Source organism: Ovis aries, chromosome 7, assembly GCF_016772045.2.
Source record: "Ovis aries strain OAR_USU_Benz2616 breed Rambouillet chromosome 7, ARS-UI_Ramb_v3.0, whole genome shotgun sequence".
Lineage (NCBI taxonomy): Eukaryota > Metazoa > Chordata > Mammalia > Artiodactyla > Bovidae > Ovis > Ovis aries.
This window is the reverse complement of record NC_056060.1, coordinates 81,070,371-81,086,850: the sequence shown is the minus strand read 5'-3', so window position 1 is coordinate 81,086,850 and position 16,480 is coordinate 81,070,371. Positions and strand designations below refer to the sequence as shown.

At 39.4% G+C, this 16,480-nt stretch overlaps 1 protein-coding gene across 16 annotated transcripts in view; it reads right to left on the bottom strand.

The window, feature by feature from the left end:
- Nucleotides 1-16,480, bottom strand: part of SIPA1L1 (signal induced proliferation associated 1 like 1) — a 502,483-nt gene that overhangs the window by 284,162 nt on the left and 201,841 nt on the right. For 11 of the 16 annotated variants that reach the window (XM_060418233.1, XM_060418234.1, XM_042252712.2 and 8 more), the window contains one exon: nucleotides 14,982-15,047. The exons of 3 other annotated variants lie outside the window; for them this stretch is intronic. The gene's annotated coding sequence lies outside the window, so the exon portion shown is untranslated. Of the gene's footprint in view, nucleotides 1-7,779; nucleotides 7,835-14,981; nucleotides 15,048-16,480 lie in introns of all 16 variants that reach the window. 2 more of the 16 variants (XM_042252709.2, XM_042252708.1) reach the window with 1 other exon arrangement.

Here is a 16,480-nt window from a genome sequence, read left to right as displayed (position 1 = left end):
TACCTTATAAATATGTAACGAAAGTGTGAAGTTGGTTCATGAATAGACCATAAAACCAAGGATAAAATAAAAATTCTAAAAATACTTCACAGAGTTTGATATAGGATAAAACATGACATTCAAAATCAAGGCAAAAAGGATAAATTGCTGAATACATGGTACAGACACGAGAATGGGGTATCAACTCACAACTCACCCCAAATTGATCAAAACTGTAAACATTCAGAAAATTACAATATAGTAAAAGAAACCAGGAGATATTATTTATCCTCTTTGAGAGCGTAAAACCCTTCTAAGTAGGGCATGAAATCCAAAACCCATAAAATAAAAGATGAATAAATTTTGATTATCCAAAAGTAATAAGGTTGCCATGTGGCAAAAGCTACAATAAATGACAAAACATTAACCCAGGCGAAAAAATCAGCAGGTCCTATCACAAAGAGCTAATTTTTTTTTTTTTTTACATAAAGAGTTTATCTCATTAGATAAATGGGCAAAAGATCACAAGAGTCAATTCACAGAAAGAAAAACCACTCTTAAATACCCAACAGTATGTGTAACCTCATGTATAACAAGAAAAATTCACAGGAAAACCACAACGAGATCCCCTTGTTCTTCAGCTATGAAACTGACAAGGATCAAAAGGTTTATTCACACACTACCAGAAAGAGGAAAGAGGAAGGTAGGCATACACTGCTGATGGGAATGTAAATTTATACATCTATGGAGGATAGTTTAGGAATACTTATCAAAGATGTGAAGATATGTTGAGGTGGCTTTTAGTGGGGGAAATAATTTTATACCAAAAAGACATAAATGTGTGACAGATGGTAGTGCTTTTTTTTTCTTTCTATTCTTGGCAGGGTCCCTTTTTAGCTGAATGGCATTTGCTTTTTTTTTTTTTTTTAACTGAATTATAGTTGACATACAATACTATATTCGTCACACGTGTACAACATAGTCATTCGACATTTGTATTTATTATGAGATAATCCCCACAAAAGGTTTAGATACCATCTGTCACCATACTAAGTTAATACAGTATTATTGACCATATTCCTATGCTGGACATTACATTCCCATGAGTTACTCTATACACAGAAGCTTGTACCTCTTGACCTCCTTTACCCAATCTGCCCAACCCAAATCCCCTCCCCTCTGACAACTACCAGTCTGTTCTCTATGAGTCTGGATTTCGTTTGGTTTTTTTTGTTTGTTTTGTTTTGTGTTTTAGATTTCACATATAAGTGAAAGCGTGAGGTATCTGTCTTTGAATTATTTCACTTAGCATAATGCCCTTAAGGCCCATCCAAGTTATGGCAAATGGCAAAGCTTCATCTTTCCGTGGTTGAGTAACAGTCCATTGTATATCTATACCATATCTTCTTTATCCATTCTTCTATTGATGAACACTTAGGTTGTTTCCATATCTTGCCTACCGTGAATAACAATGCGATGAACACAGGGGTGCATATATATCTTTTGAAATTAGTGCTTTTGCTTTCTTCCAATAGATACCAGTAAATGGGACTGCTGGATCATGGAGGAGTTCTATTTTCAGTTTTTTAAGGAAACTCCATACTGTTTTCCACAGTGGCTACACCAGTATAAGGATTCATATTCTTCAATACCCAAAAAACATCTACTCTGCTTCACTTCCTACACTAAAGCCTTTGACTGTGTGGATCACAACAAACTGTGAAATATTCTTAATGAGATGGGAATACCAGACCACCTGAACTGCCTCCTGAGAAATCTGTATGCAGGTCAGGAAGCAACAGTTAGAACTGGACATGGTACAACAGACTGGTTCCAAATCGGGAAAGGATTACATCAAGACTGTATATTGTCACCCTGCTTATTTAACTTACATGCAGAGTACATCATGAGAAACACTGGGCAGGACGAAGCATAAGCTGGAATCAAAATTGCCAGGAGAAACATCAATAACCTCAGATATGCAGATGACACCATCCTTATGGCAGAAAGTGAAGAGGAACTCAAAAGCCTCTTGATGAAAGTGAAAGAGGAGAGTGAAAAAGTTGGCTTAAAACGCAACATTCAAAAAACTAAGATCATGGCATCTGGTCCCATCACTTCATGGCAAATAGATGGGCAAACACTGGAAACAGTAGCTGACTTTATTTTTTCAATTCAGTTCAGTTCAGTCGCTCAGTCATGCCCGACTCTTTGCGACCCCGTCAATTGCAGCACGCCAGGCCTCCCTGTCCATCACCAAGTCCCGGAGTTTACTCAAACTCACGTCCATTGAGTCAGTGATGCCATCCAGCCATCTCATCCTCTGTCGTCCCCTTCTCCTCCTGCCCCCAATCCCTCCCAGCATCAGAGTCTTTTCCAATGAGTGAACTCTTCTCATGAGGTGGCCAAAGTACTAGAGTTTCAGCTTCAGCATCATTCCCTCCAAAGAACACCCAGGGCTGATCTCCTTTAGAATGGACTAGTTGGATCTCCTTGCACTCCAAGGGACTCACAAGAGTCTTCTCCAACACCACAGTTTGAAAGCATCAATTCTTCGGAGCTCAGCTTTTTTCACGGTCCAACTCTCACATCCATACATGACCACTGGAAAACCATAGCCTTGACTAGATGGACCTTTGTTGGCAAAGTAATGCCTCTGCTTTTTAATATGCTATCTAGGTTGGTCATAACTTTCCTTCCAAGGAGTAAGCATCTTTTAATTTCATGACTGCAGTCACCATCTGCAGGGACTTTATTTTTGGGGGGGCTCCCAAATCATTGTAGATGGTGACTGCAGCCACTACAATGTGAGGTCACAAAGAGTAGGACACGACTGAGCAACTTCACTTCAAACTTTAAAAAGCATACATACTAAATGCAATATGACATTTCTGGATTGGATCCGGGAAGAGAAAAAGGGCATCAGCAGAAAAACTGATGAAATCCAAATAAAATCTACACACTTTAGCTTCACTGTGTAACCTTTTGGATTTTACTCTATGGGCATGTAATAATTATTTGAAACATTAGATTTAATTTTAAAAAACCTAATTACTTTGTGATTGTACTTTCATCATTCATGGCATCCATATCCTTCTACATACTGCTAATGAGAAACACCAAGGGTACACATATTGCTTCAGCACTTCTAATACTTCCATTACTGCACCTAAACGCATACCTGCCTCACCTGCTAGGTTTTAGGTCCTTAAAGCTGGAGGCCAAGCCAGCTCAGCTCTGTCCTCAAGGACTCTGGAGAGTATTTGCCACACGGTAAGAGTTCAATCAATGAGACTGAAATGATGAGGCTCAATTTTTCATTAGTATGGAATTTTGTATTTCAAATATCCAAACAGTTCTAGGAGTTTCCTCTGATCCTTAGTTCATAATGATATGGAAAAGGGAAGCAAGGAGCAGAGATGGGTGAAGTGCTTCTCACTGGTGATTTGGTTAGGAACATGGAGGCATGTTAGATAAATGACCCTCCAACATTTCGCTCTGTACTGGAGCTGCAAGACTATAAAGATAAAATGAAGCCCTTACGGTAAAAGTTAGGCATAATTAATGTCAAGACTTGAAAAGGTGAAACACCCTTGGATTTTCAAAAATGTTTTCCAGAATGGCCGTGAAATGCTTTTCAGAGATAAATATCACTTATTTACACTGTTGGTGGGAATGTAAATTGGTGCGGGCACTATGGAAAACTGTATGGAGGTTCCTCAAAAAACTAAAAATAGGGTTGTTATATGATCAAGTAATCCCACTGCTGGGCATATATCCAGAGAAAAATGTATGTACATACACGTGCCCGCACGCACACACACACACACACACACACACACACTGGAATATTACTCAGTCATCAAAAACAATGAAACAATGCCATCTGCAGCAACACAAATGGACCTGGAGATTATCATACTAAATGAAGTCAGAAAGAGAAAGAAAAACACCAGATGGTGTCACTTATATGTGGAATCAAAAACACAAGACAAATCAACATATCTACAAAGCAAAAATAGATTTATATATAGAGAACAAACTTGTGGTTGCCAAGAGGGAGGGGAGAGGAATGCAAGTTTGGGGTTAGCAGAAGTCAACTACTATACATAATAGGATGGATAAACAACAAGGTCCTATTGTGTAGCACAGGGAACTCCAGTCAATATTCTATCACAAACCATAATGGAAAAGAATATATATATATATATAAACACACACAAAAAAAAACTGAATCACTTTTCTGCACAGAAAAAATTAATATAACACTGCAAGCCAACTATACTTCAATAAAATTTTTTTAAAACAGAGTGTCCAAAGAAAAACATCCTAGCCTCCAACCCCATCAACATCTAATTTTCCAAACATTCAAAAGACAAAAGACAAATGACTTAGGAAATATTCTGAGGTCCTTGAATGAGTAAAGGAATGCTAATGAATTTGTCCCCAAAGCATGAGGAGTGCTGTTCCATTTCCACCAACTCAGAGCCTTAAGTCTACACTCCACACCATAAAGCAATAAAACACGGGGCAGACACTGATCTCTATGAACCCTTATTTTTTAAGGTACAAAATGCACAGATGACAGTTAAGGCTCCTTCTGGATCTCTTCACACCCCAAATATAAACTAAGGCACTGCAGTCTTTTCACACAAACTCACACATCAACAGACCCATTTGGTCTGTGCACTGGGAGAAGAAGCTTACCCACATTACTTTCTCCCTATTTCCAGAGTGGCCTACATATGAGCCAGCGTCATATATGAGCAGTTCTCAAGTCAAGGGGAAAAGGATTTATTCAACTTGTTGAAATGAAATTAAAATATGTATGCTGCACAATGAAACATTCACTGACTTGTGCCTTCATTCATATTCAAGACTAAAAAAGTTTCTAACTTGGCTTTCACGTGCACTTTTATGTACTGGTTAGTCCACATATATCATCTGCAAGCTATCCTTACAGGTGCATATTTCTACTTGATCTTTTTATTTTACTCTTATTTTGTTGACCACTTTTTACAGCACAGAAAAAAAGATGGGAACACTGGGGGAAAGTCACAGGCAAACTTATCCATAGGCAATGATACATGATCGATCAGAGGAGAGTTTTGTTCTTGTTTATTTAACATAATCCTTAGTTCAAACTGACTGAGCTGAAAGATGATTGTGTAAAAGGCAGAACAGAGGTCTGTGAGCAGCAGCAGCATGATAAAAGCATGGTGTGATGCACATTCAGAGCTTATCTCTTTCCATTGAAATTTTCCCTTTCAAAACACAGAAATAACATTGTGCTGCTAACAAATATAGCTGTCTTCTAAAGCAGTTATTTCCCCCTAAATAACCAGCATTTATGGTACAGGTGCTTTCTATATAATATGGGGAGAGAGAAGAGTTTTCCAAGAAACCTTCAAACGAGCTCAAATGTCTACAGTGAAAGACACATCTCAGGGGATGAGGACATGAGATAATATCCATCTGTCAGGTGAGCCGGAACAGCCTCCCTCAGTAGAGGAACTTGAACACGTCTCAGAGGAGGGAAAGATGCCTGACAGGTGGAGAGAAGGAAAGGAAATGCCAGGCAAGAAGCAAAGATGTGCGTGGGAGCTACCACTGTACTTCCTCAAGAAGCAGAGACACAGTGTGACGTGATGTGCGGCAGAGATTATCTTAGCCATTAAGACAAACTGAAGGGGAGAATGTACGTCACTTCACACTCCGAGGCTTGGTTTCCTCGTATGTTTCAGGGGAAGGGCAGACCACGTGATTTGGACAGCTCACTTCCTCAGAGGCACTGTGCTGGCACCGAACACCCTATAACCCTTCGAGGTGCGTGTCTTAGGAGCCCATTTGATAGATGAAGAAAGAGAGGCTCAGCATCCCGATGGGACCTCTGGTTACAGGGCTTTTTAGACATTAAAAAGAATATGCATGATAACTACTGTGGAGAAAGATGGGGCATGATACTAAGACGGGCTTCCCAGGTGGCTCAGTGGTAAAGAATCTGCCTGCCAGTGCAGGAGCTCTGAGTTCAATCCCTGAATTGGGAAGATCCCCCAGAGCAAGAAGGAAATGAAAACCTGCTCCAGTATTCTTGCCTGGGAAATCCCATGGGCAGAGGAGCCTGGCAGGCGATATAGCCCATGGGGTCGCAAAGAGTCAGACATGACTTAGCAACTAAACAACAACAACAATATTAAAACTGACTTAAAAAATCCGAGTTCCTGAACATAACCACCTAATAAAATAATGGCTATATTCTTTTCTTAAGAGAGCAAAGGAATAAAGGAACTGAATCTATCTTCCCTGTCATGCCACACAAAGGAAAGGAAAGGGCATAGAACGTTCTTTACTCTGAAGAGTGTTCTCTAAGAAGTCCTTCAAGGGAAACCACAGAACAAAGAATGCTATGTCTTCCTGTGCCAGCAGCGGCTCTCTTTAATTATGCATTCCTGCAGAGTCCATTACGAGGTAGGTGTTACCCTGAACATTCAACACATTCCTTAGCAGTTAGAACAGGGGTGAGCAGTAAACTGAAGGAGCCATCCATCCTCAGAAGCACTGAACATAGTCCTCAATGCAGATTCTAAAATGAGCTGTTATTTCTATACAAAAGCTCAACAGCCATTATGACAATTTACCTGTCATTATTTAACTGTAGAATTCCGTATGTATAAATTCACATCTGGCAGCAAGAGAGTCCAATAAATAAAACTAGCCTTAAAACTTTATAACCAAATTTAGAAGGTAATGAGTTCAAATTTAGCCCCTGCCCCATCCCATTTCTCTAGATAAGTATGTGAAATTAAAGAACATATATTTAGATTAAACCCTCTCTACTGATGGGAGCCACTCTGGTACTAAAACAATTTGGGAGTATCTATTACAATACCCCATGACCTGACAACTGCCTAGAGAAACATATGCCCACGTACACAGTGCCAAGGACAAGGATATTCTTTGCAACCTCATTTGTAATCAGAAACTACTGGAAACAATATAGAAGATCAGCAATAGGAAAATGGCAGAAAAACTATGGTATTTTCCCATGATTAGTCCACATGACATAAGCAGCAGTTTAAAACGATGAACTAGATTATTTCAACCAGCACGGACAGATCCCCTGAAACATGTTAACGTGAAAAACACAAAATACATTTATATTATAAACACCAAACCAACAAAGTGTTTGCCTCTGGGGAACCAGCAAGAGTAGACAGGGAATAAATCTTATAAACTCATTTATTACTTTTATTAAAAAGTTAATTTAAAAAAAAACACCTTGCAAGGATGTTACTGGGTTATCAAATAGCAGGATTATAGAATAAGGCACAATATCTCTGTGTTGCAGATATCTCCACAAACACTGCTAAATTAAAATCTAATTAAGTATAAAAGAAGACAAACTACCAGGAGCAACCAAAACATCATGAATAAAGCTGGGGTTTTATCTGATGAAGAATAGAAGACTGTCAACTTAATGGCCACATGAAGCTTCAGCTGGTATAACACATCATTACGGGTGGGAGCCTGTATACATACTCTTTTCCCAGCTTAAAAACTTTTGACAGTAACTGAAAAAGGACCTAATGTAGAAATGACAAAATTATGTTAACATCACTAAATGAAAACAGTCATGCTCCCTTTTAACCACTAAGAATCCTTTCCACCAGCGACAAACATTAATGTGAGAATGCAAAGCTAACTTTTAATAAAGATCAGCTTACACTAACAATAACAAAGAGGGTCCCCCTCTGGTAGGGACTCTCCAGAACATCAGGGCCTTGCATGGGCACCACTTACTTTCTTTATTTGCGACCCTGTCAGTGAACCACCTCATTTATACAACCATGCATTTCTGAAAAAGAGAAATAACCAATTTGTTGTAAAACTGCATATAATCAAAGTAAGATTTACTTTAAATACAATCGAATGCATCTTTCTCATTTTTAGTTATTTTAATGCCATAAGATTTAACAGAAAAGAAAAAATAATCACAGAGTAAAAAATAACAAAATATCCTCCTTATATTATTGTTAAAAACAGCATGCAAAACATGATCCCAGCTGTGCTTTTAAAACATACAGTCACATAGGACAAAAATGAAAGAAAATTCTTAAAATGCTAGCAATCCTAAAAAGCAAATGACCCAGTTTCTTCTACAATAAATTACACGAACAAGAAGGAAACAAGGGACAGTGTTACAGATTAAGAAAGTCTTTAAAGTGACAGGTGCAATGCGTTCCTCAGGCTGGGATCCTGATCCCAACAAACTGTAAGATGACAATTCTGAGACAAAGGAGGAAGGTGAACATGGACTCTAGGACAGACTAGACATAAATAGTATTAAATCATAATCATTCATTTCATTAAGGGAAATGATATTGTGACTCACTTTAAAGTCATTTTCTGTTAAAAAAAAAATACTTAGTGATATTTGTATAGATTGAATGGTACAATATTCGGTCTGTGCTTTAAAATACACACACACACAAAGTTTTTAAACCATAAAAACAGGAAGAAGATAAGTGAATGAGAAAGGTAAGATGCCTGTACTTGTTGAAGCTAGATTGATGGGTATATGGGAGCTTGCTGTGCTGTCCTGTTTGTTTGAAAAAGCTCACAAATAAAAAGTGAAAATGCTTGCAGGTATAGCTGTCTCTCGGAGAAGGCAATGGCAGCCCACTCCAGTACTCTTGCCTGGAAAATCCCATGGATGGAGGAACCTGGTAGGCTGCAGTCCATGGGGTCACTAAGAGTTGGACATGACTGAGCGACTTCACTTTCACTTTTCACTTTCATGCATTGGAGAAGGAAACAGCAACCCACTCCAGTGTTCTTGCCTGGAGAATCCCAGGGGCAGGGGAGCCTAGTGGGCTGCCGTCTATGGGGTCACACAGAGCCGGACACGAATGAAGCGACTTAGCAGCAGCAGCATAGCTGTCTCTGGTGGAAGCAGATGGGTGAGCTGGTGGGAATTGGGCGATTTTTACTTTGACATCTGGGCCTTTTACAAACATCCAGATTTTACACAGTAAATATGAATTACTTTGATTATTTGAAGAAACAAATGTTACTCTTTGGGGAGATGTATTGACGGATGGTAAATGGATGGATGGATGGATGGATGGATGGATGGAAAGATGGATAGGTCTCTCAATGCCAGTTTTAATGATGCCACCTCTGTGGATTTTAATTCTCCCTCTGCTGACTCTTAAATGCATTTTACATATACTTCCACTAAAGGCCTAATTACATTTGATTATTTAGTATGACAATTTTTCATTATATCTTATCTCCCCCTCCAGAAAAACACAAAGCATTTCTTTTGGTGTGTGTGTTTTTTTCCTAGTCAACACGAAGCAAAAAGCTCTCTCTATATATTAGGCATTAAATAGGTATACACTTAATTAACTTTTCCACTAATAAATTCAGAGAGAAAAAAAGTGGCAATAGCAGTAGAATAAATATCCTACTGCTTGTAACCATGAAAGCTTTAAGGTCAGAACACGCCCAGAGGTCCCTCTACCCATCAAATGTTACCTGGTCCATTTCTCAAACCATTAATTTTCCAATTGACTGGGGAGAAAAACATCAGTCGGTAGCAGAAAGCAGTCAGTCACTGAATTGAGTTAGATTTTTTTTTTTAATGACTCCATGAAAAAAAAAATCAAAGTCTATTAGTTTTTGAGCAACCATTCATTATTTACCTACTGAAGACGCCTCCAGAGCACTGATCGGTCCATTTTCATTAAGGAAACCATTACAGGAAGAACACAGAGCTAGCCATGTGCAGAGACAGACAACAGTTTGAGAAACATCCCCTGCTCTGAAAAGGCTGATGTTATTTGGAAGGACTGTACACCCAAACCTCTCATAGACTCACTAGAAACTCTAGCATGTTCCACGCAGATGTGAACTGCACAGAACATGGTAGTTCTTCAAGCCTTCAATGCTTAAAAGCCATTTTCAAAAAGACATAATAAAGCCCTCCTCCCAGGAGGAGTACCAAAATGCCCAAAGCACAGCATTACTGGATATCGCTACACATAAGACTTCACCTGCGATACGATATGAATTTGGCTTTTATGGGATTTTGACAAAAGCCACTCAAACACTGGTAAGACATTTACGATTTCTTTTTATATCTAAAAGATTCTTCAGTTCAGTCCCTCAGTCGTGTCCGACTCTTTGCGACCCCATGGACTGCAGCACACCAGGCTTCCCTGACAAACATTAAAACAAAGCCCAGGTTTTAAATTAAGACTCCACCACCTAAGAGTTTCCAAAGCCCTTTGAGAAGCACCAGGGTATCATGAAGAAATGGCAGGTGCAAGCTCTCCCCAAGCTTCACCTCCCATTCCATGCTGTGATCCACTCCCAGAAGCCAGGTGTTCAAGAACACTTTCGCCCCTAGTGTTCAAGCCTGGAAGGGGAGGCAGGAACGGAGCAGAGCTCTGCACACTTCCTACCCTGACCTCCACTCACGCTCACACACAGTTCGTGTTCTTGCTTCTCTATTCTCTGATTCTTTATGTAAGAAGCTCAAATCTTTATGAGCAAATTTTAATTTATTAGACAGTCAACAAAGTGGGTAACATGGTATCATTGTAAAGAATTGAATCCATACAAATCCAGGGCCTTGAGAATATGAGCAGGTACTAAGAAATAAGACACAGCTCCAAAGATAACTTAATTCCTGTTCCCATGTGTTCTATTCATCCCTAGAATGAATTCAGAAGAGGCAATGCTCTATTAGATGTGGAAACTGTATTCTCAGGTTCTAAAGATAACGGTTAAGAATTCAGCGAAAACTTTTTCGGACTGAAAAGAAACAGGTGATGCTAGGATTAGCAAATGTGAAGGGGTCACACAACAGTTCTACAGGCTGTTAAAATGTTTTCTTTTTTAAGAACAAAGAAGAAGCCTTTAAATAACAAATTAGCATAATCAAATAATGTTGAAGTGATCCCTGGCATACAAAATTCAAGTCAAACTAGTCATGGCCAAAGATAAAAGGAAAACTCTGCACTCATTCTCACGCTACTCTAAATTTTTATTGCCTTCGTATTACATTATAGTTAGCTTTCACTTAACGTGCTTCCCCGGTGGCTCAGCTGGTAAAGAACCCACCTACAATGCAGGAGACCTGGGTTCAACCCCTGGGTTGGGAAGATCCCCTGCAGAAGGGGAAGGCTACCCACTCCAGTATTCTGGCCTGGAGAATGCCACAGGCTGTACAGTCCATGGGGTCGCAAAGAGTCGGACATGACTGAGCGACTTTCACTTTTAGTTAATAAAATTTCAGCTAGTATTTCTCTGAAAAAAATCTAAAAAAATGATACAAATGACTTGTTTACAAAACAGAAGCAGACTCACAGACTTAAAAAACAAACCTATGGTTACTAAAAGGGAGAGGTATGGGGGACGGATCAATTAGGAGATTGGGATTGAGGGCGTGGAAACCCATTCCAGTATGCTTGCCTGCAGAATCCCATGGACAGATGAGCCTGGTGGGCTATAGTCCATGAGGTCACCAAGATCTGGACGTGACTGAAGTGATAAGCATGCATGTACATACTCCAATACAAAGTAAAAATTCAGAAAAAGATAAAGATTAAAAAAATAAAATTTAAACTGGCATATATTTGAAAATATTGATTCCCTTTTGTACCCTCAATCCCACTGTGAAACTCCAATTCAGGATGAGCCTCAGAATCTAACAAATCTACTCAGGTAAATATCTGAGCTCTTCTTTGCATTAATATATTCAAACTCCTGTCATTAGTTAATCTACCGTCTGTCTCTGGGCTATGTTTAAAGAGGAAACTGTACTGGATCTGAAGAGCAGTTCTCTCATGTTTTAAGGTAGACATAATTTGTAGAAATAATGAGAAAACAGGGTGCTCAGTGGATGAGACAGGAATCTACAGTATAGCCAGCCAGGGAGAAAACGTTTTCCCAGCTTCCATTTTTTAACTCATTTGTGAATCTACTATCAACAGTCTATCATCCTGATGATAAGGCATTCTGATTATTACATTTCTTGCTACCACTCCACAGAACACCGAGGAAAGTCTAGGAGAATCACTAACTTTTTTTGCTTTCCTTTTTACATTTACGAAAAGGTTGGGACTTCCCATAAAACAACAAAATGGATGTCTTTACTTTTGTGTTTCATATCCACAAGCTATTAGTCTAAGTAAATGTGACCAGTGTTCTTTTTATTTTGAAGAAAAAAAAAAGAAGACAAAGTGGAGAGCTTTATAAAATTTTCTCAGGGGCTTCCCTGGAGGCTCAGTGGTAAAGAACCTGCCTGCCAACGCAGGAGACACAAGTCTGATCTCTGACATGGGAGGATCCCACATGCCACGCGGCAACCAGGCCTGTGTGCCACGTCTATTGAGCCTGTAACTGAGCCCCACATGCTGCAACTACCGAAGCCCAGGCACCCTACAGCCTCTGCTCCACAACAAAAGAAGCCACTGCAACGAGAAGTCCATGCACCGCAACGAGAGAGCAGCCCCTGCTCACTGCGAGGGAAGAGCCCATGCAACAGCGAAGACCTAGCAAGGTTAAAAATAAACAAATTATTTTTTTAAAAAAATCCTTTGTTATTCTCTCATGAAAAGCAGAAGCCCAGCATCCAATAACCACACTGAAACAAAGGGGAAAAATGTAAGTACTATCTCACTCAGCTATGAGTAAATAACTGTCCATACAAGAATGGAAAAATCCAAAGAAAAATATACTGGAGAAAATTATTCGAATGTTTCAAATGTTTTTAGCGTAAAGAGATCACTTTCGATTAACATTACTGTTTCTCATTGGGTATTTAGAAAAAACACAGCTTTTTTTTTTTTAATTTAAGGAAAGGAAAAAAGTATGCTTTCTCAGTTCTATTCCAGAACAACACTACTCAAAGCATGAATAAAAAGTATAAAAATGATGCACTTAATAAGATATACATGGTGGTGATTTAGTCACCAAGTCATGTCCAACTCTTGTGACCCACAGACTGCAGCCTGCCAGGCTCCTCTGTCCATGGGGTTCTCTCCAGGCAAGAATACTGGAGTGGGTTGCCATTTTCCTTCTCCCAGATACACACAGGACCACATATAAAGTACAGTACAAGGTATTGTGAGTTTGGGTTTTCTTGGGTATTTTCTGCCTTTCTGGATTTTTATCTTGCAGGAAGGGAATGGTTTGGATATTCCTTAAACAGAAGTTAAGAAAGGAGTATGGATTTCGAAAGCCACAGTCAGGCCACCAGCAGGTCTGGAGAGCTGTTCCATCACGGCTTCTTCCCCGCTGCCGTCTGAGTAGCTCCAGCGTGTATGAATGCATAAGCGAAGACTCTCCCACCTCACCTAACAGACATCCTGTACCAGCATCATCAGGTATGACCACCATTAAAAATTCAACCGAAATCAAAAGACAGGGTATGGCTGCTCCACCATAAAAGCTACACAAGCTTGGCCTCACAGTAACTCTCAAACTTAACACTAACTGTCATTCAAGTGTACCAACCCGGAACTGATCCTTATTTAAGAATGTTTAAAATACTTTAAGACATACAGGGAGTGCACTGAAGGTGCACATTTCAATAGTACACAGGTACTGAGGAGGGAAAAGAAAGTAAATCCTGAAAAAGAACTTCCAAGATTGAGGCGAGGACCAGAGGGCGCTCGACAACATGCACTGATTTTTTTTTTGTCCTTTGCAAAGTACATGAGCTACAGCTCCCTACGTGGAGCAGCCCTGCAGGCTGTTTGCTTCACCATTCAGCAGTTTTTGATGGTTCCAAAGAGCTACATTCTCAAAAGTAGTTATTCAGTTTTGTTACTGATTAAAAAAAAAAAAAAAAAACTCGAGCTCTTCAAACAGTTAAAAATCACAGAGATCTAAAAATCTTTCTTGGATTCCCACCTCTTAAAGAATGATTCTGGGAATGGTCAAATCAATGCTAACAGGAAAGTGTCCTAATGTACTTGAAAAACATTTTCAGAGATAATCATTTTCCCCTTTCTCTTCCTGAAATTCGAAGAAGGTCAGAAATAGCAAGCCACTTTGAAATCAGTGCTCCAATTACCCAGCGGGCATCTGAAAAGAAGCCCTCAGCTCTGCACAAAGGTTTGCAGAGGTGAGATGCTCAGATAACCTCGACCGTCCTTCATAGAAAGCAGTACTCCAGAAAAGCTGGCTCCTTAGGCAATATGCTATGACAAAGCAGTGGATAAAAAAATTCCAAATTCATTGTTTCAGCATCTGGCTAAGAAGAAGGTTAAGTACAAAGTAACAAAACCAAAGCAACCTACCTAATGCCAAATCACTTGTTTTATCTGAATTTAGGAGCTTAGCATATTACAGCATTTCAGCCTATAGAAAAGTCTCTTTCTATCAAATTAAACTGTTATTTTGTTCAATGAGAATGTCCCTTGACAACTGAAATAAAGCGTTCAAAAAATATCCACTAAACTTTGGGATAAGCCCAGGACAGAACTGGGTCTCTACCCAGCAGTAAACAAAGGCAATCACTCTGAATCAATGGCGAATGTCAATCCAACAGCTCATCCAGCCATCTCTTAATTTTTCAGGAGCTTGGTGTTTCATATTATAAACTAATGCATCAGGGTTAACACAATTCTTATTTAGACACAGGTTAGGCTACAACCTCCCATCAAATTTTAGGAAACACAGATGTTCTGAAATGCTGATGGAATGAAAATAGTCATGTAACAAAAATATTACTAAGTTGCCAGAAAAATAATTTACTCTATAATGATGAAAATGTTGAATTCAGAAATCAATGACTAAAAACTGCCCCAAGAATCTCCTGTCTTCCTCGTTTCTGCCTCTCAGCTATAGAACAACAGAGGAGGAAAAAACAGTGGGGAAAGATACAGAATCCACATTTACCAAATCAAAATTTTGCTGTAAGTGGCAGGTTTTCTAACAATAAACTCTGAGTTCAGTGATCCTTTGTAACTAATCTACCAACTCACCTGATTCCACTTCAAAGTCGTGGTAAATCTTCCTTCCAATTCCAACTTGAGGTATTCTCACAAAACCTAGAGTAAAATAATTATGAACTTCAGTATGATCAGATTATTCTCAAATTTTGAAAATAGTAATAAAGGGGGAAATCATAGCTACCAATCAAGTCGTAACTGCGAAATGTTATACTTTCCCTCTAAAACCCTCTTTAATTTGTAATCTCTTTACGTGTAGTCAACATGTATCTAAATTTAAGCCAACCAATAGCCACTTCAATTTACACATTCTTTTTCTTGAACTTTTTGTATTGTATAATATAAAATTTACATTTATATACCACAAAATCGGGGTATAATCCATTAACAAGGCTGTGATGGCTTCAGGTGAACAGTGAAGGGACTCAGCCATACATATACATGTACTCATTCGCCCTCAAACTCCCCTCCTGTCCACACTGCCACATTAACATTGAGCAGAGAGAGTTCCATGTGCTATACAACAGGTCCTTGTTGGTTATCCATTTTAAATACAGCAGTTTGTACATGACCATCCCAAACTCCCTAACCATCCCATGCCCCGCGCCCCAACCCAGCAACCCATAAATTCATTTTCTATGTCTGAGAGTCTCTTTCTGTTTTCTTTCTGTATTGTAAGTAAGTTCCTTTGTGTCATTTTGCATAACAAATTCTTAAACCTGACTATTCAATCTCTACATAGATTGCCAATCCAGGACCTCACCCCACATACTCTGATCAGGGAGTCTGGGGAGAAACCCAGGAAACTGTATGACTAAGAAGTGCCCCCAACAAGGTGACTCTGATGTAGCTGGTGATAGACTTGCCTAGCGGTTCTCTACAAGGGGCAGTTCTATACCCTGAGGGACACCCTGCAATGTCTGAAAATATTTTTGGTTTCACAACAGAGGAAGGGGATATACACTACCAGATTTAATCGGTAGAAGCCAGGGACGCTGCTAAACAATCTATAAGGTTCAGGACAGTACACTTATCAGCCCAAAATGTCAACAGTGATGAGACAGAGAAATCTGTTCCAAAGCAACCAAATACTCTGATGATTTAGAAATTCCACAGTCCTCTCGCTGGTCCTTTCATATAAGTTCTATATAAACTCTACTAGAATCATAAGACATTTCCTGTGGCTGCAGGCATCAGACATACATTGTTGTTGTTCAGCTGCTCGGTCGTGTCTGACTCTTTGCGACCCCATGGACTGTAGCACATGCCTGCATTCTTTCCCAGCATCAGGATCTTTTCTAACGATTAAGCTCTTTCCATCAGGTGGCCAAAATATTGGAGTTTCAGTTTCATCATCAGTCCTTCCAATGAATATTCAGGGTTGATTTCCTTCAGAATGGACTGGATGGATCTCTTTGTAGTCCAAAGGATTCTCAACAGTCTTCTCCAACACCACAGTTCAAAAGCATCAAAACTTCAGTGCTTAGCCTTCTTTATGGTCCACCTCTCACATCCATACATGACTACTGAAA